Genomic DNA, 25,176 nt, shown 5'->3' on the forward strand with positions numbered 1-25,176 from the left:
AAGCCTTTGATAGGGTCAGTTGGCCCTTCCTGAATGCCATTCTGGCTAAGTTCGACCTAGGGGATAAGTTTGAGAATGCGGTAAAAACATCTATAAAAGACCAACAGCAAGAATTTTGGTAAATGAGGGTCTCACCGACAGGGTTCAGATAGAAAGAGGCACTAGACAGGGATGTCCCCTATCCCCCCTATTGTTCAATTTCTATATAGAGCCTCTAGCATGCCTACTAAGGGGAGAAGAAGGGATAGTACCTTTCACACATAAAGGATGGAGTTGCATTATTTGCAGATGATTTAATGATATTCACGGGCAACTTAACAAGCTCACTGCCAAAAATAGAAAACATTTTAAGTAAGTTTGGGGCAGTTTCAGCATACCAAGTAAATCAAACAAAATCTGAAATAATGGAGTGGAACAACCTGTCGGGGAACTCCCTTGTGAAGAGCAAAATAAAGTATCTAGGGATAGAATACATCAAAGATATTGAAGGGATAGCCGCCCTAAACTTTAAGAGAATATACAAAGACATAAGAACTCTCCTTAACCCCTTCGACGCTGATGACGAGCTGGGCTCGTCATGAGGTAGCCTCCTCGCACGCTCATGACGAGCCCAGCTCGTCACGTAACATGCGATTTAAAAAAACTCAGCGTACGGGCGGAATTCCGCCCGCACGCATGCGGTTAAGGCTTGGGCTGGCCTACACCTTTCCTTCCTAGGGAAGTCAAACTAAATTAAAATGACGATAGTTCCAAAATGCACATATCTGTTCAACTCTCTTCCACTTGATTTTGACAAAATGGAGATAAAAACACTGCAGGGAGAGTTATCCAGCTTTATTTGGGCCTCAAAAGGAACTAGGATCAGCTGGAAAAAGCTGAGAAGAAGCAAGATGCAAGGAGGCATTGCCAGTCCAGACATTATGGAATATTGTAAAGCTTTCCAGTTCAAAAATATAAGGACCCTGTTGGGCATCTGTGAAAAATGGCCCATGCACTGGAAGGCCTTAATCGGTCCTAGGGAAGACAATTATCTATATAAATTTGGACACCCAAAATAAAAAATAAAAATTAAACTGAAGATGATAAGATCAGCAGCAAGAACCTGGTACAATGTTAGAACCACCCTGACGATACCCTATTATAGTAAATTCTCCCCAATCTGGGACTCCCCTGGCACTCCAAATTGCTTAAAAGACACCCTAATAAATCCCTTAAAGGAAGCTAATATAAACTACTGGGGTAACTTGATAAGTGATAGCAATATTATAGAATGGGAGATATTAGACAGAGAAACCAAGGGAACCGTATCAAGGTTTAAGTTTTACCAACTAAATAGCTGGATTAAAGGTGTAAAAGAAAATATGCAAGGGGATGAAATCATTGAACAAAAACTTCTGGACACCGATCCTTTTAGAAAAGAAATACCTTACTGGTACTGGGCATTGATAAGATCTGGTGAGGAAGAATACAAAGCCCCTCATGACATCTGGAGCAAATCTATGCCAGAGCTCGATATTACAAAACTATGGGAATCCTCAAACAACTTCGCAGGACAAGTGGCAAAATCTGCTCCTCTGAAAAAAAATCACGTATTCACTATCCACAGAGCATACTGGACACCAAAGAAACTGTCAAAATTCAAAAACAATACAGTAAAGAAATGCCCCAAATGTGGAAAAGAAAGAGCAGACGACCTCCACATGTTTCAAGATTGTGCGATGCTGGAGGAATACTGGAGCCAGATCGGTAAGACACTTTCAGAAGTACTAGAACAACCAGTGGAGGTAAGCATTGACTTGATTATTTTTGGGGTTAGAAATAACTTGCATGCCCCAAATGCGACGAAGGACAAAGAAAGAATCCTCTTTTTATTGATTCTCCCAGCTAGGAGGGAAATTTGTATTAATTGGATAAAACAATCTCCACCAAGATACCCTGATTGGCTTAACTCAGTACTTAGGGTATATAATCTAGATAAAAAGGGAAGGCAAAGTAAGAAAAATAGGTTTTGGAATATTTGGGAAAAATACAACTTGGCAACATCTAAGGGGTCCAATGATTAAGGCAAAAGTAACAACGATTTCAAGCGGAGTCTTGAATAGAGTAGTCATAATGACTAGCTCACCCCACTGCCAAAAATCGTGTACCTAGATATGGAAAAAAGGGGGCCCCAGAGGACAAGGCAAACAGTTCCCCCAGAGAGACAGAAGGCGGTCGTTTTGGAATGGATCCAAACGAGATAAAGGGGCCTCCGACATCTCCATATTCTAAGAAATCTTCTGCTTGATGAGGACTTAAAAAAAAAACAAAAAAAAAAACAAAGCTAGACGTCTCCTGCCGGAGCCCCAGATGAACCCTATCACCATCGACCGCAGCATCCGGAAGAAGGAAATCGGAATCCACACCGGCAGCGTGCGAAAAAAATAAAGCAGTCGCGGGAGGGCCACCATCTTCAACAGCGCTATTCGTCCAGCCACTGACAGTGGAAGGGTACGCCAAAACCCCATACTACCTCTAATGCCCCTCAGCGCTCTGCCCACATTCCCCTCATATAGGAGCGAGTGGGTGTGGTAAATATAGATCCCCAAGGTACGGTAAGCACTCCGATTCCCAACGCAGTCCCTCCAGCTCCGTAGGCTGGGCGCAACGTGGCGTCAATGGGAATAAACAGGTCTTGGACCAGTTAACACGCAGCCCTGACAGTTCGCCAAACTCCCGGAGGAGGGCCCGTGCGTCTCGCACCGAAGCCTCCGTGTCGGCCAAGTATAGTAAGAGGTCGTCGGCATACAGGGAGATATAATGCGGATCGCCGCGCAGCAGCACCCCCCATAATATCGTCCCTGCCGGGCTCGTGCTGCCAGAGGCTCGATCGCCAAGGCAAGAGGAGCGGGGACAAGGAGCAACCCTGTCGGGTGCCTCTTTCCACCGAGCATGCCGCAGATATTGAGCGGCCCGTGCGGACCCTGGCAGTAGCGGAGTCATACAGCAGCTGCGTCCAGCGGACGAAACCATCCCCTAACCCGAACGGACGAAGCACGCAAAACAGATACGACCACTCCACGCTATCGAATGCTTTTTCGATATCCACCGACAACACGGCCGCGCCCGAGGGACCTTCCCCCTCAACTTCCATGAACCGTATCAGTCGCCGTATGCATGTCGAGGTGTTCCGCGTGGGAATGAAGCCCGACTGGTCTGGGTGCACCAGAGTACACATATGCACAGACAGCCGCGTGTCCAAGATCCTACTCAGCACCTTATAGTCCACAGTGAGCATCGAGAGCGGACGGTAAGCCGTCCGTGCGGCAGGTAGTCTGTCTTTCTTCAGTAGCGGCACTATGATCGCCTCTCTGGCTGATGGAGGCAGCCTGCCCAGTTCCCAGGCCTCTCCATACACCTGATGTAATTGAGGTGCTAGGAGGTCAATGTACGAGGCGTAGAACTCCACCAGCAGCCCGTCACCCCCCCGGCGTCTTCTTCCTGGCCATGTACTTAACCGCTGCTCTAATCTCCCCCAAGGATATAGCAGCGCCCAGCGCGTTCCCCTGTTCTGAGTCTAACTTCGGTAACTGCGCCTCATCCAAGAAGGCATCCAACCCATCCGGGAGTACCGTCAGCCTGCTCCGGTAGAGCTCCGCGTAATAAGCCAGAAACTGATTGTTAATCTCTTTCTGCGAGTAAACCAGGTCCCCTGCGGGTGTAGCCAGCGATAATATCGGTGTACCCCTAGTATGGGGGTTGGCCAGCCATGCTAACAATGTGCCTACCCAGTCTCTCTCAGCGTGTGCCCGGACCATGTACTCTCTATAATCAAGGCAGCGAAGCCTCTCAACTTGAGTGGCTACCCGCTCTTGAGCTGCTAGCACATCCTCCCTACTGTCCCCTCTATATGACTAGCCTTCTCCGCCTGCTGCAGTGAGGCCTCCTCCCGGTCGATATCATCTAGCAATGTCCGACGCACCCCCGCTGTGGACGAGAGGCACACACCTCGCACCATCACTTTGAAGGCGTCCCACTCATGCGCCCTGGTGGTCGCGGACCCCGCGTTCTCCTGAAAGTAATGCTCTATGCCCTCCCGCACCTCCGCGTTAAACACCGGGTCCTCCAGCGCCAGCGGGTTCGTCTCCATGTGGGAACCGACTGCCGCTGTCTGGACCAAAGGATCGTGAGCAAGCAAGGGTTATGATCCGAGATAATCATCGCTAGGTATTCGCTGCTACGTGTGAGTTCCTGGGCCCCAGGAGTACAAAGAACAGTGTCAAGGCGCACATGAAGGTCATGTGGTGCAGAGTAAAACGAATAATCCCTGTCAGCGGGGTGATGTGTCCGCCAGGCATCTAAGAGGTCCCATTTTTCCTGCCAATTCTTCTGCGCCCCGGCCACCCTGCGCACCACTGATTGCGCCAGCGGAGGATGGGAACGATCCATCTCCACGTCTACCACCGAATTAATGTCCCCCCCCCATAAACACTGTGCCCACCAGCAGGGACGCCAGCCTCCACGACAGCGCCGAGAAGAACGCAGCCTGGTCAGAGTTTGGGACATAGATGCTGCAAAGCGTTAAATCCCGGCCATCGAGACGCCCCAGCACAGCCACAAACCTCCCGTCCGAGTCCACGACCGTCGTCATGGGTTGAAAGGGGACACCTGCGCGCACCCAGACCAGCGCCCCCCTAGCATAAGCGGAATAGGTGGTATAGAAGAGTTGCCCCCTCCATCGCCGCTGCCGCGCCTGCCCTTCTGCTCGAGTTAAATGTGTTTCTTGTAAAAAGGCCACGTGGACCCACCTGCGGATCAAATATGCATGCACCTTATACCGCTTCCTCATGGAGGTAAGCCCCCGCACATTCCTGGTAATACATTTCAATTCCAGTTTAGCCACCATCAATAGGCCTATAACGGATTCCAAACCCACACAATCCTAGCCGCACACTGACAACCCCCTTTAACGTGTAACAGCCTCAACCAACTCCCAACCCACCCTCCCCCAGAACAGGCGCCAAACAGTTGTTACCCATCCAAACCCAACCCCCGTCAATGAGGGAAACTCTGGGAACTACCCGAGACTCACAAGCTATGTGAGGTAGAGGGGGTGACCCTACACCAGCCAGGCTGGACAACAAGAGACCCACCACACCGTGATAGGCCGATCCCGCCCATGATAGCCTCCTCCCCCCAGCAGCGCCTCAACCCATTTGAGTTCTCAGTCGGCCAGGGCCCTCTCACTCCCCAACAATACCCCTTCAATACAGAAGAGAGCGTTCCTCCCAGCGCCCCAAGAAGCGGTCCCCCAGTGTCCCCCACAGTGTCAAGACCGCAAGCCGAGCATGCCCCCTTACTGTACGTCGCTCAGCATCCTGAGTATCATTCGTCCATCAGCCGTCTGTGGGGTAACCTGAGGCAGCTCCCCAGGATCCTTCTCCAAACCCCCATCAGAGCCTCCAAAGTCCGCCTCATCGGAGCCTAGCCGGGAACCCGAGTCCACTAATGGGGTTTCCGTCGCCACTCCAGAGATGACCGACACCGCCTGCAGGGCAGCCTGCCTCTCCAGCTCCGTCTGTGACGCTGACGGGGACCTCCTGTTCTGCACACGCCTCCGGTTGCGCCTACTCCTGCGGGGTTTTGGTCGCTCCTCCGTTGCCTCTGCCCAGTTGCCAGCGCCATCTTTGCCCGCTCTGTACCGTTTCAACCATTGCCAAGCGTCATCCGGTGTGTCACAAAACGTCGCCATCCACCAGCACTTTCAGGCGCGCCGGGAACAGTAAGGAGTACTGCACTCCTTCATCACGGAGGGCCCTCTTGACCGCCAAGAAGGAGAAACGACTACGTTGAACCTCCTGGGAGTAGTCGGGGAAAAGAGACACCGATGCGTTGTCCACCTTATACGGGCCAGCCGGCCTAGCTTGTCGCAGGATGATGTCCCGGTCTCTGAAATGCAGCAGGCGTGCAACCACCGGCCGGGGACGGCGGCCCGGAGCCGGAGGCCAGGCCTGAACCTTGTGAGCCCTCTCTAGTGTGTAGAAGTGCGTCAGGCCCTCAGGGACCACCACATCCAGCAGCCATTTTTCCAGATTGGAGACCATGTCGCTCCCCTCAATATTTTCGGGCAAACCCACCACTCGGATGTTATTGCGCCCTTCTGCATCTGCCGCTCTCCTTTCTAGGTGTTGCACTCTGCGCAGTAAGTCCTCCATCGTGGTATCCGCTGCTTTCTGGGCCGGCTCTAGTGTCTCCAGCACCAGCTCCGCAGACTTGACCCGATCAGCGAGCTTGTCGTGGTCCGCCTTCAGGAGGCCTAGGCCTGTTGATACCTGTGCAATGTCCTGCCGCAGTGCCTCCCTAGTGTCCCCAATGGCCTTAAGGATCTGGTCCATTTGCTGCTGTTGTAGCCCTGCATTCTGGCTGTCCGTCGAGCTCTGGCCTTGCACCTCCGGTAGGTCCTCAGTCTGGTCGGCCGGTGCCGCTCCCGCTCCCTTCCGCGTCTTCCCCATGGCGCAGCCCCGGGTCTCGTCTTTCGTGCCAAAAGTCAACCTCGCAATGTGCTCCGGCCTGCAATTGGAACCGCGCTCCCCGTAGTTCCGTCCAGGCAATTGACCAGGACCGTGGCTCGGGGGGCCGCCCGTGCAAGAAGGTCCGGCCACCAGCCCACGCTCCGAGTGAAGTCGCAGGCCCACTGGTACTCGCCGCTCCAATGGGGGCACCACTCGCCAGCCCCAGCACCCGCTGACGAGGTCTACCAGGGGCGTGCAGCTGTCATGGCTCCTCGTCGAGTATGGGGAAATCCGGCTGGTGGACCCCACATCCGAGGGGGCTCAGTGTGACCCCAAGCCCCTCTCCCCTGCGCGCGGCCAGCCGTGGATGCAACTCCGTGTCCGCGGGCCAACCCCGCTACCACGGGACGCCCAGAAGCCGTCCGGAGTCCAGAGGCTGTGGCGCAGGCACCAAGGCGCCACTATCATTGCCTACACCGGGTTATGAATGGGGCACACCCGTCCAGGTCCCGCTCAGCCTGCGGGCACGCCAGCCACCATTCCCACTGCCCATCAGCGGTGATCCCGGCAGGTCGAGCACCACTCACCGCTCCCAGCTCCTTAACTGCTTTTTCTGGGCCGGGGCCCGTGTCACGGCCCCGGGCCGCGCCGCGTCTCCGGTGGTTCAGCCAGCAGGCCGCAAGGCAGCGCCACTCCTCCCAGCAAGCGCCGCCTGTCGGATCTGGTCCAGGCGTCGTCCTCCTCCGGCAATCGTGCCGCGCCGCTGCCTGGGTGCGATGATGCCGCAGCACCACTCACCGTGTCCCTCCTCTCCTGGCCAGCAACCACTACCCAGTTGCCACGGTGCGTTCGCAGGCGCCAGTGCAGAGTGCCCGCGTCTATATTTGCCAGGAGGCCGTCTCCGGGTCGGCACCAGCTTCCACTCGCCTGCGGGGGTCCGGTCTCCAGGCGGCTCCTTGTAAATTGAGGCCGGGGATCCGGAAGTTGTGGTAGGCCTCCGGCAAGATGGCCGATCGCCTCAGTCGGGGCTTCTCTTTGCTCTCCGGGCTCGTTGCAGCCGAGGGCCTCTCCTCGTACACAACCAGTGCCGAGGTGCTCCGCGCCCCCTAGGCACCACGCTGAGTCATCGGCGCCACTGGGGAAGGCCTTAGACAGGATAAGCGCCGAGATCGGCTCGGAGCTCGGGGCTCAGGCGTCCATGCTCGGCGGAGTTCAAGCCACGCCCCTCGTGCCGGCTTCCAAACATAATGTGCATTATACGCCCCCCAGATGGGCGGGTCCATCAACACCACAGCATTATGGATGATGAAGTACTGGCAAATAACCCCCTTGATGGTGCACTAATTTCTGTCTTTTTAAAAACCCTCGGATGGGTCACTGCAGGAAGATGTCCGCTTTGAATTCCTGACAAACACTCCACAAAGCGGCTCAACGTTATAGAACCGCGTGGCCCCCTGTCTTCATGGGGTGGTGCTGACTCGGCGGCTGGACCGCCACATTAAATGAAAGCTCCTGTTGCCCCAAAATTGAATCACACTCGAGTGTATGTAGAAGGTGGCAGACCTTTAATGACCAGTGCAAGCTGACACCTCACTGCGGCTTCAATCAAACAGACCATTGCGATAGCCTTACACGTTTCGAAAGTCACTCTTTCTTCATCAGAGGCAGTCTCTACAATGAAATGCGTGTGCCGGCTTCCAAACATAATTTGCATTATATGCCCCCAGATGGGTGGGTCCATTAACACCACACCATTATGGACGATGAAGTCCTGGCAAATAACCCCTTTGATGGTGCACTAATTTCTGTCTTTTTAAAAACCCTCGGATGGGTCGCTGCCGGAAGATATTCGCTTTGAATTCCTGACAAACACTCCACAAAGCGGCTCAATGTTATAGAACCGCGTGGCCCCCTCTCTTCGCGGGGTGGTGCTGACTCGGCGGGGGGATCACCACCTTAAATGAATGCTCTGGTTGCCCAAAAATTGAATCACACTCGAGTGTTTGTAGAAGGTGGCAGACCTTTAATGACCAGTGCAAGCTGACACCTCACTGCGGCTTCAATCAAACAGCCCATTGCGATAGCCTTACGCGTTTCGGAAGTCACTCTTTCTTCATCAGAGGCAGTCTCCACAATGAAATGCGTGTGCCGGCTTCCAAACATAATGTTTATTAAACGCCCCCAGATGGGCGGGTCCATTAACACCACAGCATTATGGATGATGAAGTCCTGGCAAATAACCCCTTTGATGGTGCACTAATTTCTGTCTTTTTAAAACCCTCGGATGGGTCGCTGCAGGAAGATGTCCACTTTGAATTCCTGACAAACACCGGAGCATTCATATATATATATATATATATATATATAGATATATCCAGCCATAGCAGGAACACCAATTCGAGAAGACTCCAGGAATCAGATAAAACGCACTTTAATTTTACTCGGCACCTTGCAGGCAGCCCCTTAACTCAGGAAACACACCAAAGTCTAAGAACGCACGGGGACGCGTTTCGGAACTGGAATCCCTTCATCAGCAGCGTTCGGCAGGAAGGCAGCGCCGTGAAAACACACTCTTTTACCCGCCCCCTGTGGGCGTGGCCGATTTCTCTGGCATTATGGTAACTGTAGTGCTTCAAATTGTCCCAAGTGGGTGCGCTCACCATCTTCTGCCTCAGTGTTCAAAATAAAACCCAAGTGGGTTGGTATGAGCCCGGGTATGGGACTGCCCATGCTTTGTAGATGTTGAGTTCGTGACACCCTAGCACTCCCTGCAAAGCGCTAGCGATCTTCCTCCCAAGGTTTCAACACTGTGTGGTGTCGATACGGGATCCGCCTCACGGTGGGTCTTGACTCGCGACCTGGAAAGCCGCTACAAATCCAGCCATAGCAGGAACACCAATTCGAGAAGACTCCAGGAAGTAGATAAAACGCACTTTAATTTTACTCGGCACCTTGCAGGCAGCCCCTTAACTCAGGAAACACACCAAAGTCTAAGAACGCACGGGGACGCGTTTCGGGACTGGAATCCCTTCATCAGCAGCATTCGGCAGGAAGGCAGCGCCGTGAAAACACACTCTTTTACCCGCCCCCTGTGGGCGTGGCCGATTTCTCTGGCATTATGGTAACTGTAGTGCTTCAAATTGTCCCAAGTGGGTGCGCTCACCATCTTCTGCCTCAGTGTTCAAAATAAAACCCAAGTGGGTTGGTATGAGCCCGGGTATGGGACTGCCCATGCTTTGTAGATGTCGAGTTCGTGACACCCTAGCACTCCCTGCAAAGCGCTAGCGATCTTCCTCCCAAGGTTTCAACACTGTGTGGTGTCGATACGGGATCCGCCTCACGGTGGGTCTTGACTCGCGACCTGGAAAACCGCTACAAATCCAGCCATAGCAGGAACACCAATTCGAGAAGACTCCAGGAAGTAGATAAAACGCACTTTAATTTTACTTGGCACCTTGCAGGCAGCCCCTTAACTCAGGAAACACACCAAAGTCTAAGAACGCACGGGACGCGTTTCGGGACTGGAATCCCTTCATCAGCAGCGTTCGGCAGGAAGGCAGCGCCGTGAAAACACACTCTTTAACCCGCCCCCTGTGGGCGTGGCCGATTTCTCTGGCATTATGGTAACTGTAGTGCTTCAAATTGTCCCAAGTGGGTGCGCTCACCATCTTCTGCCTCAGTGTTCAAAATAAAACCCAAGTGGGTTGGTATGAGCCCGGGTATGGGACTGCCCATGCTTTGTAGATGTCGAGTTCGTGACACCCTAGCACTCCCTGCAAAGCGCTAGCGATCTTCCTCCCAAGGTTTCAACACTGTGTGGTGTCGATACGGGATCCGCCTCACGGTGGGTCTTGACTTGCGACCTGGAAAGCCGCTACAAATCCAGCCATACCAGGAACACCAATTCCAGAAGACTCCAGGAAGTAGATAAAACGCACTTTAATTTTACTCGGCACCTTGCAGGCAGCCCCTTAACTCAGGAAACACACCAAAGTCTAAGAACGCACGGGGACGCGTTTCGGGATTGGAATCCCTTCATCAGCAGCGATCGGCAGGAAGGCAGCGCCGTGAAAACACACTCTTTTACCCGCCCCCTGTGGGCGTGGCCGATTTCTCTGGCATTATGGTAACTGTAGTGCTTCAAATTGTCCCAAGTGGGTGCGCTCACCATCTTCTGCCTCAGTGTTCAAAATAAAACCCAAGTGGGTAGGTATGAGCCTGGGTATGGGACTGGCCATGCTTTGTAGATGTCGAGTTCGTGACACCCTAGCACTCCCTGCAAAGCGCTAGCGATCTTCCTCCCAAGGTTTCAACACTGTGTGGTGTCGATACGGGATCCGCCTCACGGTGGGTCTTGACTCGCGACCTGGAAAGCCGCTACAAATCCAGCCATAGCAGGAACACCAATTCGAGAAGACTCCAGGAAGTAGATAAAACGCACTTTAATTTTACTCGGCACCTTGCAGGCAGCCCCTTAACTCAGGAAACACACCAAAGTTTATTAAACGCCCCCAGATGGGCGGGTCCATTAACACCACAGCATTATGGATGATGAAGTCCTGGCAAATAACCCCTTTGATGGTGCACTATTTTCTGTCTTTTTAAAAACCCTCGGATGGGTCGCTGCAGGAAGATGTCCACTTTGAATTCCTGACAAACACCGGAGCATTCATATATATATATATATATATATATATATATATATATATTCACTGAAAAAACCATAGGTTATAGACCATATATAGTTAGGAATTTGCATTTACAAAACCTTGAAAATTCACTGAAAAAACCATAGGTTAGAGACCATATATAGTTAGCTGGACATTTTATTGACATGAAAACCAATGAAATTCCATATATAGTTAGTTGCACTAACTATATATCGCGCACCCGCAATCCACTGCTGATGATGTCACATATTACATCATTCATGACATGGTCAGTGACATCACTGATGACATCACTGATGACATCTCAAATGACATCACTGATGACATCACTGATGACATCTCAAATGACATCACTGATGACATCATCTAGTGTCTGTGTGTTTTTGTAAAGTTTAAATATGTTTTACATATTGAAGAATGAGTGGATGTATGGAAGACTGAGTGTGTGTGTGGCTAGCTGGGAGGTGTGTGACTCTGTGCATATCAATGTGTACTTGTATCAGTGATTGTATAAGAGAGTAAGTATGTGTTAGTATATGTGTGAAAAGTATGGTGTTCTGTGTTTAACTGTATAGATGAGGAAATCGAAGTGTGATTGATTCTTCACAGGACTGACTAGGTGTATGAGTGCATATGATAGTGTTGTAATAATGAGTGACTGTATGTATGAGTGATTGTATGGGTGAATGAGTGAATGTGTGTGTAGACGTAGGAATCAGTGAGTGCGTATGTAGTAACTGGTATTGGTGTGTCATGATGTCATCAGTGATGTCATTTGAGATGTCATCAGTGATGTCATTTGAGATGTCATCAGTGATGTCATCAGTGATGTCACTGAAGTATGGTGTTCTGTGTTTAACTGTATAGATGAGGAAATGGAAGTGTGATTGATTCTTTACAGGACTGACTAGGTGTGTGAGTAACTCCATGGATGAGTGGCAGTGTGTGAGTGTCTGCATAGGTGTATGAGTGCATATGATAGTGTTGTAATAATGAGTGACTGTATGTATGAGTGATTGTATGGGTGAATGAGTGAATGTGTGTGTAGACGTAGGAATCAGTGAGTGCGTATGTAGTAACTGGTATTGGTGTGTCATGATGTCATCAGTGATGTCATTTGAGATGTCATTTGAGATGTCATCAGTGATGTCATCAGTGATGTCACTGACCATGTCATGAATGATGTAATATGTGACATCATCAGCAGTGGATTGCGGGTGCGCGATATATAGTTAGTGCAACTAACTATATATGGAATTTCATTGGTTTTCATGTCAATAAAATGTCCAGCTAACTATATATGGTCTCTAACCTATGGTTTTTTCAGTGAATTTTCAAGGTTTTGTAAATGCAAATTCCTAACTATATATGGTCTATAACCTATGGTTTTTTCAGTGAATTTCATTGTTTTTTTAAAAGCTAATATCTATAGCTGTAAAATATATTCTTTATTACGTGACGTATCACGTAGCCACGTGAGACGCCTCATGACGCGTCGCATAACCGTGACGTATCGGCTCTGCAGCGCAAACAAAACCCGTAACGTAAGCGTGCCGGAGCACGCTTACAGATATATATTTTTTTTTTAACCTTAATTAGACAAAATCCACACGTGCACATATCTTGAGGCCTTGCAAAGGCACATCAAACAAACAGTCCCTACAATTTTGCCAAGTTTGCTGGAAATCTATTCCCTTAATTTTTTTTTTACTGTTTCTCTTGGTTTTCCCCTTGTTCCGCTTACCGGGACGCTACCCGGTACGCGAACCGGACGCTCCAAAAACACAAGATGGCGGACTCCCGCTACGCTGCCGGTTAGCTGCCCGGTTCGCGTACCGGGAAGCGCCTCTACCGCGAAAAATTGCGGGGGACTTTAATATCCCCCTCATCAATCCTAGGGGGTCAGGAGGGGTTTACCTTGCCCCCTTTCCTTCATTTCCCCCTTCTTTTTTCACCACATCTTGTCTCTCGAACCTACCGAGAGACAAGATGGCGGCCGCTCCGGACTGTTTACAATGTTGACAGCTACGCTGCCGGTTAGCTGCCCGGTTAGCTGCCCGGTGAGCTGCCCGGTGAGCTGCCCGGTTCGCGTACCGGGACGCGCCTCTACGGCGTAAAATTATTTTTTGCCCCGCGGGGCACTTTAATATCCCCCTCATCAATCCTAGGGGGTCAGGAGTGGTCTACCTTGCCCCCTTTCCTTCATTTCCCCCTTCGTTTTTCACCACATCTTGTCTCTCGATCGTACCGAGAGACAAGATGGCGGCCGCTCCGGACTGTTTAGAATGTTGACAGACACCGGAGAGCCAATCAGCTTCGCTTCGCGAAGTTCCGTTACGCGTCAGGTACGCGAACCGGGGCGCTAACCGGAGCGCTGTCACAGATATATATATTTTTTTAAACGTTAATTTCTCAAAATCCACTGGAGCACATATATTGAGACATAGCAAAGGCACGTCGGGCAAACCATATCTACAATTTTGCCAAGTTTCATGTAAATCTATTCAGCCGTTCGAGCTAAAAGTGAGTCCAACCGCCCTATGAAAAAATGAATGGGAAAAACGCGTTTTGGGACCCCCCCTTTTTTCTCGGCCCCCCCTTGACGAAACCCCCCCAAATTTTCAGGGGCTGCTCAGAAACAAAATGTGCCATTTTCCTGAAAATTTCAGCCAATTCCGTCCACAAACGCCAAAGTTATTAGACATAGAATTTTCAGAAATCCCATAGAGAAAAAATCCTAACTATATATACCCACTGGCTATCGCCAGTAGGTAATATACATATATAAACATATATAATCTGCATATCTATATAAATATAAATGCATGCATACATATACATATATGCATACATATGCATGTTATTTACATGAAAGTTTTAAAAACACTAATAAAAGCAAAGCTAAAAAGCCACCTCATTACAAACAGAATGGCTTTAACTTAAACGAGGGCGAGATCTATTGCATTTTCAATGCTTGATTACTTTGGTTCTATCAAGAAGGCATTCAGATGTGTCACACATTTGCCATAAATTCTGAATGTTAGCACTCTAGTTGCTCATTAGATCACTGTAGTAAAGCTAGTGCTCACCAGGGAAGTCTGCTGCTAATCATGGTTTGCAGCCATTTTCCCGCATTTTTTATCCCGCAGACTTTCAGTCCGCATACCATTATCCCGCAAGGTCATTGACCTCGCATACCATTATCCCGCATTTTTTCAAAACGCATGTGCATTTATCGCGCATGCCTTTACAAAGAATTACGTTTTAAAGGCATGTATGGTAAATGCATTTGCGTTGTGAAAACCACGATGACGAGAAAGGTAAGTGGGTTTGTGTTAATTTTTTCATGGGTTAGTGATTGTGTAGTGTAGTGTAGTGTTGTGTAGTGTAGTGTTGTGTTAGTGTAGTGTAGAGTTGTAGTGTTTGCGTAGTGTAGGGTCATGCTGGGGTGTAGTGTTTTAGGGTTTTGGGTAGTGTTGTAGTGTTTGCGTAGTGTAGGGGCATGCTGGGGGTAGTGTTTTAGGGTTTAGGGTAGTGTTGTAGTGTTTGCGTAGTGTAGGGTCATGCTGGGGGTAGTGTTTTAGGGTTTAGGGTTGTGTTGTAGTGTTTGCGTAGTGTAGGGTCATGCTGGGGGTAGTGTTTTAGGGTTTAGGGTTGTGTTGTAGTGTTTGTGTAGTGTAGGGTCATGCTGGGGGTAGTGTTTTAGGGTTTAGGGTAGTGTTGTAGTGTTTGCGTAGTGTAGGGTCATGCTGGGGTGTAGTGTTTTAGGGTTTTGGGTAGTGTTGTAGTGTTTGCGTAGTGTAGGGTCATGCTGGGGGTAGTGTTTTAGGGTTTAGGGTAGTGTTGTAGTGTTTGTGTAGTGTAGGGTCATGCTGGGGGTAGTGTTTTAGGGTTTAGGGTAGTGTTGTACTGTTTGTGTAGTGTAGGGTCATGCTGGGGGTAGTGTTTTAGGGTTTAGGGTAGTTTAGTTGTTTAGTGTATGCTAAAGGCATATTCGTTCTAAAAGTTTTCGTTATTTTAATTTGCGGCCTAATAGTACATGCGGGATTTTTTTTGCGGACTGATGGTATGCGGGATTTCGTCATATATTCGCTAATCATACTTTCTATGGCAAAATGAACCCCCTCATTTTGTTCATTTTTAAATTAAATGTTTTAAGAGTTACCACTTTATTCCAATCAAGATGGCTTCAGGTGTGCCATACCTTTGTAATAAGTAGGACTGTTAGCACTCTAGTTGTTCTGTAGAACACTCTGGGACATTCTGTCATTGGGCTATAGTTGGGCTACATCTGGCTGATATTTGGGCTACATTTGTTTTTTTTTGTCTCTGGTGGCCATCTTTGGGCTACATTGGGCTACATTGGGCTACATTGGGCTACATTGGGCTACATTTGGGCTCCAACATATATATAGCCCAATGTAGCCCAATATATATTTTTCAAAGTTAATTTTCGTAAAAACCACTGGAGCCTATATCTTGAGACATAGCAAAGGCACATCGGGCTACCAGTCCCTACAATTTTGCCAAGTTTGGTGTAAATCCATTCAGCCGTTCAGGCTAAAAGTGAGGCTAACCGCCCTATGGAAAATTGCATGGGAAAAACACGTTTTGGGACCCCCCTTTTTTCTCGGCCCCCCCTTGACGAAACCCCCCCAAATTTTTAGGGGCTGCTCAGAAACAAAATGTTCCATTTTCCTGAAAATTTCAGCCAATTCTGTCCTCAAACGCCAAAGTTATTCGACATAGAATTTTCAAAAATCCCATAGGAAAAAAATCCTAACTATATATACCTACTGGCTATCGCCAGTAGGTAATACATATATATATATGGCGGTAGGTGCAGGGCATAACATGAAATAAAAATTGGCACCAGTAATCTGTGTCCGCATCGTCTCTGTCCCGTGAGGAAGCGTGTGTGAGGTGAGGAATTGGGATACACACATATATATATATATATATATATATATATATATATATATATATATATATATATATATATATATATATATATATATATATATATATATATATATATATGATGGAAACTGTGCAATCCTGGCCCACCTCCATTCATGATGGGACCACCCAAGTACGGACCACAACACGCGAAGTCTCCGAGTTGCTGTTTTCAAAATTCTTTATTCCGATGTGTAAACCTCAGTGTTCATCAGGCTAATGCCTGCCATTGACGCAATCTTGATCACATGACATGCCACATGGCAATAGACCAATAAATACAGTGCAAACCCTACCGGTTTCTGCTTTTGTTGTTTTACGCTAATATTTGCTGAATGTTTTTTTTTTCTCTTTTACGCAAATTGTAACAGTTTTTATTAACTATACAATAAACAAATTTAAGTATATAGTTCTCATCCCTGTGTGTCATGCCTACAATCTGCTGCCCTGTTATAGGTAAGCCACCCCTCTAGCTGGGTGTACTATACCAGTGGTGAGGATACAGGTGTATGAGCCCTGTACCCCTACACTGTCTGAGTCAATTCTTAGACATTGTAAGTGACGTAATGCGATAAGGAGTACATGGTCTGGGAGTTTTTCACACTCCACAGCACCATAATGGTTTCACTAAAACTGGGGAGTATAGTATCAGACCATTAAACTCACACTGATACCAGTGTGGGATTTAATGAAAAATGCACTCAGAGGGCATCTTAGAGATGCCCCCTGAAAAACGACCTAACTCTAGTGTGCTGGCTGAGTGGTTGCTTGCCGGCTGCCACCCCCAAACATGTTTCTGGACCCCAGGGTCAAGAGCCTGCCACTCTCGGGGTCCTGAAACAAAGCACATCCTGGGACGAGGTGCCAAGCTACCTTCCCCAGGATGGGCTGGGTCCATGAAGGGGAAGCTTCAAAGGCTTTGAGAGCCAACCCTAGCCATTTGCTGCTCCCAGCAACTGGCCCCCAACGGTTCTGACCCCCACTTGGGTGAGAGAATCGGCGAGAATACCAAGTTAGGAGGAGAGGTGTGTCCACCCTTTCCAACAAGAAACAAGAAGAAGAAGGACCAACTGACTTGGCACCAGCCCTACCGGCGTGTCCTGACCTCGACGGACCACAGCAAAATCCCAGTGTGTCCTGTAGCCATCAGCCCCCAAGAACCCGGAGGACGTGCCCTGCCATCCCAAACCAGACTTTGTCTCCTGTGAGCACTGGATTTACTCACTCACAGACTCTGTGTCCAGCCGGATCCACCAGTCTGTACCACTTTGTACCTGACACCCACGGCCCGAGTTTGAGTGGCCCAACACCCTGACGAGGTCTCCCTGGTGATCTTGATCTGAGATACAGCAGCCCCTGGCCTGCCTTCAGTCAACACCTACAGCCACAATCGGGATGGTCCACCATGACCAGGAGCTGGTAAGAAAATCCAGTGCCACAGGAATCCCCTGCACCCGAAACCCCACCTCCTTGGGTGGCCCAACAGACTCTGTGCAGGCAACCCCCAGCATCTCAAATACCTCTCTAAGTGGTGGTCACCTCCAGAACATCTTAAACCCGAGCCTGCAGTGCTTATGCAACCCGGAGAATCCCCATTGAAAGTAACAGGGCACCCGACGCCAAACAAGTACCCTGCACCCGGTTGCCCTAGGGCTACTGTGGGTGCACCTTGAGTCCTAATCCAGATCCTCTTTTGACCTGAGCTTAAGTCCAGGAGCTTTGCTCCCTCAACCTTTTGGCCTGCTCGTGAGCAGCCATCAACCGGACCCCCTAACTCCAATTGGATAAAATTGGGCCTCAGCACTCTGCAGCCGGCTGCTCTAGTGTCGCTGAGGGTCTTTCGAGAGTGCATCCTCTACCCTGGGAGAACCCTGGTTTTAACCCCAGAATACCAACTCCAAAACCTAAGTACTTACTGATTAACTGGTAACACTGCTTTCTCCCATATTACTGCATTTCCATAGCGGCTGCAGTTGAACGTCATTAGATGTGGCAAAACACTTCTCTTACCTCAGATATATTTGTTAGACATAACCATGGAATGTGTTTTTAAACATAAAATGCTTGTGTTAACTTCCTATTAGTCTCCTTTGCCTATTTCATAATTAATACGTTCAGTGTAATAGACCAGATTTATAGTCAATGTATATCAATGGCTTTCTATATAGTGCACTAAAAAGAAGTACACTGTGCAGAGAGTCCAGTGAGGCCCAGATTGGTTTACAGAGGCATAAGTAGATAATATTGTCGCTCTATTTTGTGATAGTATAGGTGAGCAGTTAGGCTTATCAAAGGGTAGTGTTAACCCCTCCCACGCTTGTGACGGAACCACTCTGTCACGCCCCTCGGGTGGGTTGTGCTGGTGACGGAGCCGTTCCGTCATGGCCTGCTCGCCGCGCCTGCGCGGCGCGTTCTATTGAGTGGGCGGGGCCGTCACAAGCACAGCCCACCCGAGGGGCGTGACGGAGCGGTTCCGTCATAAGCGTCGGAGCGCCGCGTGGCCCCCCCCCCCCGCCCCTTAGCGCCGCGGCGGGATTGCTGCCGCAGCGAAAGGGTTAACCATTTGTTGTACTCACAGTGGCAATAAATGAGACACACACTCAAAGAATAAATCTGGGACCAATTTGAAAAAATATCCCTTAATTTTTTATATATTTTCCAACCAAGAAATGTGTTCACAGGTAAGCACTGATTTTCTTAGGAATTATTAAAGTTTGGAAAATAGTTCACTATTGTGCTCAATTATGCACAATGTATTCCTATGGGAGGAAATAGCAAAAATGGAAAGACTTGCTGTGGGAAAGTGCCATCTTTCTTGCATTGGTATGCCCCCACTTTTTGCTGAACTGTTGATGTGCTTTGACTGAGTGTGCCCTGGGCTCCTGCCAACCAGGTACCCAGGGCCCGTGTACCTTCCCTGAAACTGTGTTGAAACTAAAACCCAATTGGCATCTCTGGCCACCTGTCAGCCCCTAGTAAATGGTACCCTAGGTATGGTGACCAGAGAAGACCCCTAAGGGCTGCAGCACTTATTGTGCCACCCTTAGGGGCCCTGTACCCTGACACCCACACACTGCCTTTGCAGGCTGAGTGTCTAAGTACAGAACTAAACAAAGAGTCGACATAGCACACATGCCTGTGTGCCATGCCCACAAGACTCACTGCCCTGGCATACCTCAGTCACCACTGTAGCTGGGTGCCCTATGCCAGTGGTGTGGGCACAGGTGCATGAGCCCTGTGCTCCTACATTACCCAGGGCCATTCCTGGGCACTGTACGTGCAGAGCTGCCATTAAGAGTATATGGTGCTGGGAGGTCGACATTACGAACTCCACAGCACCATGGTGGCCTCACCGAAGACTGAAAAGTTTGGTATCAAACTTCTCAGCACATTAAACCCGCACTGATGCCAGTGTGAGATTTAATGTAAAATGCACAAGAGGGCATCTTAGAAACTCGCCCTGAAACCTAAACCTACAATCCACGTCTGGACTGAGAGGCTGCCTATGCTGCCACACAGCAGACATGTTTCTGGTCCCCTGGGTGGAGAGCCCCCCGCTCTCCTGGGCCTGCAACAATGCACATCCTGGGCGAGGTGCTAGCTCTCCTCCCCCAGGATGGGCAGGGGGAAGCTTCAAAGGCCTGCCGCCTCTGTGAGCTTCTCCAGACCATTTGCGGTACCCAGCAACTGGCCCCCACCGGTTCTGACCCCCACTCTGGTGGGAAGACTGGCGGGAAACCCTATGTCAGGAAGGGGGGTGTGCCAGCCTGTGCCAACCCCACCCCTCAGGTGGGAGAGGCGAGGTGAAACCCGACCCCGGGCTCCGGCCATCTTGTGGATGGGGAGCCATGCCTAATCACAGCTAGGCTCCTGCCACCCTCCCACCGGAGAGGAGTAGAATAGGGGGTGTACCCACCCCAGGATAGGAACCTATTGGTCCCTGCCCTTGCCCTAGCTGTAACGCCCCTAAATTCAGTATTTAGGTGCTTCCTGAACCTTCCTTCCTCTGATCCAATAAGAAAAGAAGAAAGAAGATCAAGAAGAAGAAGAAGACCCGCCGTGCAGCTGCTAACAACAGGACTACACCAACTGACTTGGCCCCAGCCCTACACGCCTGTCAATTCTGGAACCTGCTTCTGCTTAATCCCGGTGACTCCTGTGGACAGCAACTTTGGGACCCCCGGAGGACCTGCCTGCCTTGACCCTCTTAAAGACTGGGACTCCCATAAGCAGAGGCCCTGCTTCAACAACCATACCCCTGGAGCCAGCAAGAAGCGCATTACCAACCCACTCTGCACCCGCCGAGCCCGGTCCGTGCCCGAATGATCCAAGACCACGAGGACGTCCCCCGGTGACTGGGGCTCGAAGTCCAGTACCCAAAGACCCTCCTTGACAAACCAGATGACACCTGCAGCCTCAGAACCAGGGACCCCACCAACCGCGACCGGCTGAGGGTAAGATTTCCCGACACCCAAAGTCACCCCTGCACCCGGTGCCCTGCCGCCCCCTGTGCCTCCCTTTGGGGTACCTACCTCTATTCCAGGATCCCAAGTTACCTCTCGAAGTGGTGGTTGCACCTGAAGAATCACCGTCCCCGAGTCTGAAGCCTTTGTTCCCTTTTTACCTTTCCTATTGAATAACATTGAGCGCCCTGTGGAAAAGTGAATTTTGCCTTGCCATATGTGCCTACGTGTTCCCCATCCTATGTTATATGTGCATGATCGATATGCATATGTATCCCCTCTGATCGATTAAAAACGCAATTATGGTTGTGTCCAACTCTAGTATGCCAGTGTCCAGTTCTCGTGAAAGCAACGAGTATTAGGCCTATGTTGCCACGTTTCACAGTGTGCACGTTGATTCATTGAATTGTCCCCGTTTCTAGGCCTCAAAAGGGCCCGGACACCAGATTCAAGCTCCAGTCTCCTGAACTCACTCCGAGGAGCGATGCAGCCCCCACCTGCATCCCTGACCCTTCACTTACTTCCTGCCGCGCAGCGCGGTGCCCGGCCTGGCTCTGCCTGCCTGTCTGCCAAGAATATGTTATGCTTCTAGTTATCAGTTTGGCTTTCCTTCTTTGCATTCCTAAGCTACTGAACCGCATCAACAGTTTCAGCTATGGTCTAGTCTTTCTGTCTCCATGTAAGAGAAATACTGTATTAATATTCATAGAATATTCCTAGCACACGCAATACATGTAGAATAGATGCATGCACCAGCCTTAGTGTCAAGTAGCCTTTGCCCTGATAACTTTTAGATTCTATCCACATGTACTCCAAACACCAGATACCAGATATGCTATAGGTACATGTCGTCCTGACACCGTAGACTTTTAGTCTCCTCTTCTAGTGCAGAAGTCATAGCCCCAGTTCTCCCTGGTAACACGTCATTGCCCGTTTGCGCGCACCACTAGGTTAAAGGTCCCAGCTGCTCTCAGGTAGCCCCCTCCATGTTTCCGCCCCATTCATGACACTTCTGTGACGTTCACATCACATGTCTACGTGCACGCCCTGTGCACGCCTTCTTTTCACGCCCTTGTCTTCTTATCTTCCGTTTTGTCATAAGTTACGCCTACTGTATGTAATGTAATGTAATGTTTTACTATATATATGCTGCACTGTCGATGAAGCGCTGCAGCTGCCTTCCTTCCTATTTTATTTCAGGCTGTCCCGTTCCAGTCCCTTCCCTTTTGCCTGAATAAAACCTGTTCAACTCGGACACATCGGATCCTGCCTCTTATTTATTGAGCTATCTGTTATTGTTAATATAGTCAAAAATAGTCCCGGTATTATTTATTTATATACCACATAATGGCGCCCGAATAGGTACGAGCCCCTTCCTCATGCGCTGGTGATGCTACGCAGGCTCCCTGACCCTCTGCAGCCGTGACGGAACTCTACTGCGCACCGGCAGATATTTCTGCTTCAAGTCTCCCTCAGGCCCACGGAGGAGACGGAGACTGCGGTCCGACATCCAGACGAAGCGGTGTGGAATGCGGTTCGTTCCGACCAGAGCCCAAGCCGAGAGAGCAAGGTCCGAGGTATCCGGAGGCCCACCTGTAACCGAAGTTTCCGAAGTTCGTAGTGCGACGTCGTAGCAGTCCAGTCCAGTCCGAGGCCTTCCAGTTTCTGCTTCCCGGTGAGTACCGTCGCGGGGGAAGTATCTAGACAGGATCATTAGTTTGTTCCTGGTCCGTTGGGTTTGGGTACGCAGATCCATTACGAAGTATTCACCTAGGTGGATACGGGTCCTGACGTGTCTCTTTATGGGACCGGTATGTTCTGTACTGTTTTAGCAGTGCATCCAGTAATTCTAGTAAGTTTCGTTCTCGAGAAATTCATGTGTTCTGTTTTCAGTGTATCAGGTAGTATTCTGTTCGAACTGTTTATTTATGTATTTTTATGTCGTGGTATGAGAGATTTGTTTGCTATATTTACTGTGATTATTGTGTATTGTGTTCCAAGTATATAACAGAAATGCCTCTGTTCTCGAAATTACGTCAGTTAAAGACCAGAAAAGGGTTACTCGAAGAAGCAGTTCCTGTCCCTTCTAGGGACAGTCCAGGACATTTTATGTATCACAAGCATGGCTTAGATGCCATAATATATCTAGACTTATGGGCGGACTATACTAAGGAACTAGAAGAGAAATATAGATGGCCCATATCAGGTACATGGGATGCCGAGTGCATCATGCGAGTAGAAGAAGCATTATGGAAAAAGAAAGCCAGACAGTCCCAGAAAAATGCCATCGAGTTATGGCGCAAAGAATCTCATAAAAGAACCGAAAAAGAATTCAGAAAAACAGAATTAAATAGGGAATCCTCAGAGAAAGCCCAAGAAAGGGAACTACTCGAAGAAGGTGAACGAGTTAGAGCAGAACAGTCAGACAGACAGAGAAATGCCCTTATTAGAGGCATGTATCCTCTTCTTGCCGAGGGCTTGCCAAAAGCAACCCCGGAAGCACCCTGTAATTTACCGCCGCCATTGGTCCCGACTAAGCTACGTCATAAACCGACCGCAGCTGATATTTTTCTTTCGTCCTATTTGGACGACACAGTACCAGCCTATGCAAATCCTGTTCCGCCTGCTCCTGTTAATAATGTAATCCCTGTTCCTCCAGCCGCTGGTCCCGTGGGTCCGGTCAATGTTACAGTACCTGTTACAGCACCCCCGGCCCAGCCCACAGTACATGTACCCGCTTTGCCAGTCACTCTACCCGCACGTACAGTATTCACCGACGATTCTAGTTTAGGAGCTGCGGGGGGAGGTTCTCCTCGTACCCCGCCTCAACCAAGACGTCTGACGCTACATGAGCTAGCGTTACAGTGTACGCCAAAAGTGTCTACATACGTAGATATCATGCGAGGTCTTACTGAATGTCGTTATGACCCAGTTCCAGGCGAGGATCACATGGTCATATATTCATTACGTTTAAGACGGGTTGCCAGCTATTTGGACACCCTGCCCGATATGGGAGAACATCTAGACAGAATATACCGTTTTATCCGTACAGGAGTGAATCCAGGAAGTATTCACGAAGCCATGGTTCAAAGAAAAGTCGAGACTCAGCTCATGATTTTAAAGTTCCTGATTAATTGTTTAATAAGAGAGCAAGATTATCCAGAAAAAGATCAAGAAGAACTGAAAGTCCTGACTAGGTGGAGTGACAATATAGCCGATGGAAAACACAAGACACAAGGTTGTATAGAGAGTATGTACAAGAAAATTCGTAGGGAAATCATAACTATACACGAGAAACGAGAAGCAAAACAAGCAACAGAGAAAGAGTATGACTCTTCTACTGAAGAGGTAGACAACGAGAATCCCGACAGAATAGCGTATGTAGGTAGAACTAGACTTTCCGACCGACATTCACGCCTAGATTACAAGAAAGCTTTTCCTCCTCCAGTACCAGAACAGTGTTCTCTTGAGCAAGTATTCCAGGCCACCGATCACATCCTGAAATCACGAATAGGTTATAGTGAGCTCAGTACCAGGCATGAACAAGAACTAGCCCGATCAGCAGTCCGGTGGACTACTGATTCTACCACGTTTCCAGATGAAATAGTGGCTCAAACGTTTCTGAAACTGTCCCCAGCCGAACAACGTCTGGTGGGTATGTATATGATCCAGCACCTCATTACACTGTATGAGGAACAGCATTCTGATCCAGGTCCCCTACAGGACGTATTAAACGAGTTACTCCAGTACAGATGGAAAGGTCTAGGTACCGATTTAATTAGTGTCATTCTAGAACAGCGCCACAAATACCGAACGTTTCTGAATCCACATTTTGTTCACGTCTCACCCCCAGAAAGTAAATCATTCTATATAGACAGACAGAATCCGTTACGAGAAGTGCATCCAGTCAAGAAAGAGGGGGGTGGCCTAGAACGAGTATTCGTTTACACCCCTATCACGAAAATAGAACTCTTGGAAATGAAAAAGTTAATTCCCTGTCATGATAAAGATCCAGCAGGGTTCCACCGTGAATTGAAGGACATGCTCCGTATGGGAGAATACACGTATCCTGATATCATTAAAATGCTAAAGGTCTTGTTGCCTGCGGGCATATATGAAAAACTCAAAGAAAAAGAATGGGAGGTGGGAGAGAAAAAGATAGATTGGACAGCTCTAGAAGCTGAAGATAATTCACGAGTACCGGGTACCGGTCTTGGGGATAAAGCTAAAGAATTGCCCGAGTTATTGATACAAGTCTTGCCAAGATTACTAGCCACGAAAAAGGAAGATTGGGATGCCATCTCAGCCTGTAAACAGAAACAAGACGAAGATACTAGTGATTTTTATTCTAGATTTGAGAAATGTTTTATTATTAATAGTGATCTGAAAACAAGTAGTGAATCGTACCCTCATCTTTTTGTCACTAAACTAGTCGAGAATTCAAGTCCACAAGTTAAAAATCGAGTCCTGAAAGTCGAAAGTACCTGGCAAGCTAATACTCCGTCACAGATGCTCCAGATGCTCCAGTATCACCAGAACAGAATCAGGGAGGAGCAGGAACACGAAAGGAGACGTATGAAAGACACGAAAATG

At 49.1% G+C, this 25,176-nt stretch overlaps 1 protein-coding gene across 1 annotated transcript in view; it reads right to left on the minus strand.

Moving 5' to 3' along the window:
- The window catches only part of LOC144764166 (A.superbus venom factor 1-like), a 1,132,054-nt gene that overhangs the window by 633,491 nt on the left and 473,387 nt on the right, over positions 1 to 25,176 (minus strand). The gene's annotated exons all lie outside the window — the stretch shown is intronic.

This window comes from Lissotriton helveticus, chromosome 1_1, assembly GCF_964261635.1.
Source record: "Lissotriton helveticus chromosome 1_1, aLisHel1.1, whole genome shotgun sequence".
Taxonomy (NCBI): domain Eukaryota; kingdom Metazoa; phylum Chordata; class Amphibia; order Caudata; family Salamandridae; genus Lissotriton; species Lissotriton helveticus.